At 41.2% G+C, this 2,863-nt stretch overlaps 1 non-coding gene across 1 annotated transcript; it reads left to right on the top strand.

Moving 5' to 3' along the window:
* Nucleotides 1-760: 760 nt before the first annotated feature.
* Nucleotides 761-834, top strand: Trnai-gau. The gene has a single exon. It is a non-coding gene; the product is annotated as a tRNA-Ile (tRNA).
* The last annotated feature ends 2,029 nt before the right edge of the window (nt 835-2,863 follow it).

Genomic DNA, 2,863 nt, shown 5'->3' on the forward strand with positions numbered 1-2,863 from the left:
TTATGAAGACTAATAGATTCCTTTCCTCAAGTAACAGAAAAATGAATGAAGCAACATTTATTATAGTATTAAGTTACTATGATATTATGAGACTTCAATAGGATTTAAAATATCCAATTAATTAATTAGCTAATAAACTAAATACATAATTAATTACTACTAGGAAGAATTACAGCATAAATAAAAACCCTCTCTGGGGAATAACGGTGGCTGCGCTGCTCACAGGCAATGTATTGACTCACCACACGAGCCATTCTGCACCTTGTGGCGATCAGTTATCAAAAGTTCTCCTTAGTGATGACGGAGATTTCATCACGTACTCAGCATTCACTTCGTTACGCAATTCTATTTTCTCTTTCAGACTGTTTTAAAAAGAGGTGTATCATGACAGCGTTAAAGGAACATTGATGAGAGACCCAACGTAATATTTCTTAGAGCAACACTATCTAATTGTACTTGTGGGTCAGATTGATTTAAAGAGACAAGGGACAACACAGTGACCTCAATAATGAAGTGTATAAAGGACGAGGTGCATTGCAAATACCGAACTCCGTTGTGTGATTCTGGGCTGGCACGAGAACCAGTCCACCGGGATAAAGAGACTGAGGGTCAAGGCTGCCGAGTGCCCACACACGACAGTACATAATATAAGTCCATAGCGAGCACACACACACACACACACACACACACACACACACACACACACACACACACACACACACACACACACGCTGATAGGGTGCAAATTGCACTTGCAACAGGCCCGTTAGCTCAGTTGGATAGAGCGCCGTGCTGATAACGCGGAGGTCGTGGGTTCGACCCCCATGCGGGCCAGGAAAATCATTATCGTTATTGTTATTCATATGATTATTACTTTTTCAACACAAGAACAAACTTCTAGGGGTTAATGAGCGTGCACATATACGGACGTACAAGAACGCGAGCGCGACCGCAGGTAGATGCACAAGCACGCGCACACAGGAGTATGCAAGCACACACACACACACACACACACACACACACACACACACACACACACACACACACACACACACACACACACACACACACAGAACAGTTATGTTTATGTGTATTTAATCATATGATCTTACAAAGCAATGTGAAAATTATACTTATAGCTGACATTACCAACAAGTGGAAATTTCAGTGAATAAGTTGATGTCTATTGAAATTAAATCACATGAAATGAAATGATGATAATGATGATGAAGAAAGTAATGATGGTATAGAAAAAAAGATGAGGACGAGGGAAAGGAGGAGGCGAAGAAAATGAAGGAGGAAAGGAAGGAAGACAACAAATTACCTGACGAGCGAGCACTGCAAGGGCTTCCATTCAAGTAAGAACAATTAAATACTCAAGTTCCAGTGAGGTTTCTGAACAAAGCACCACATACGTACAAACAATAACTTTACATTACGTTTTTCAGATTTCCATTCCCGAACATAACCACAACATACAAGTACAGATACTTTCAATACATACACCATGAGCCATAGACTACTATATCCATGAACCTTACCGTCCAACAAACCAATCTCACCGCTGCAATGAAGTGTTTTATGTAATGACTGATAATGTCGTTACTACATTAATTTATCTGAAAATGTAAATTGTTATGTTAAAAAAAGACTACGCGAAGATACAGTTGTGTAAGCTGATGGTCCGCACATCCCCCGCCAGGACGTGCTGAATGCAGCGCTTCACTAGTCACAGGTGAAGGAGCCACGAGTGCAGCAGTCACGATGCCAGTGTCAGGGGAACGTCACTACGGTCACATTAATGTCAGACGGTGTTGTGGTGACCGGATTCCGTCACACTCATATTTGTAACTTCACCAAGTTTTGGTTTCTTTCTGCTTAATAATTACTCTCGCTAACGATGGAAATAAACATCAGTTGATAATGTAATAGATAAATAAGTGAAATATATAAATGAATAGATAAAAAAAATCCACCATATCTCTATATGAAATATGATCTTATCTACAAGGTGAATAATCTCAATATTACAAAGTTGTCCGTAATCATTGACAGAGTAAGCACAATGAACACGTTGTTACACCCAAGCACAAACTTTGTAGTTGTCGATGTTGGTGAGGTTTTGGCTCCATTAATCAGGCTGGCTGTCTAGAGGCGCTGCAATGCCACTGCCTCACATCCGGCAAGTGGTTCCTTTAGCCGCGCGTGTGGTGGCAAACAGTCTGCTTCACCTTAATCTCACCTGTGGTATCTTTTGGCTGCAATCCCACTATAGGTTTCTAATGGTCCTGCTGGGCGCACCCTTAACACCAGCCCTTAATGGTTGCGTTATCTTTAATCTTTCCAGTGGTTTCTTTTAGCCATACTCCAATCAATGGTTTCTAATAACGCATTTGACATTATCTGTTGGTCTCTACTGGTCCTACTCAGCATAATTATACAAATGATCTAAATAGTTTTTAAAATGTTAGCCAATTGTCTCGGACCCATCGATTGAAGGCTAAGGAAACATACAGATGACCTACGTGAGAGCACTGTATGAGTTAGTAATAATCAAGAACACCTGTCATCTATGAACACGACATGAACAAAATATACAGTTCTCGTTTTGGACCTACGGATGTGTTGTACATACGTCTCCCTGCGAGTGAAAGACAAACAGAGTGTGGGTATTGCAGAATGTCACATGTAATGTCATTTATACTCAATACTATTAATACCTTCTCTGACATGCAACGTGGCGGCGGTGGTGGTGGTGGTACTGACACTCATACCACGGCTCCATCCCTCCCTATGCTCCATCTTCTCTCCCTCCCTCACCGCAGGCCAATGTCCCCCGTGTGTGCTTAGTTAATTACAGGAC

This window comes from Portunus trituberculatus, chromosome 40, assembly GCF_017591435.1.
Source record: "Portunus trituberculatus isolate SZX2019 chromosome 40, ASM1759143v1, whole genome shotgun sequence".
NCBI classification, from domain to species: Eukaryota; Metazoa; Arthropoda; class Malacostraca; order Decapoda; family Portunidae; genus Portunus; species Portunus trituberculatus.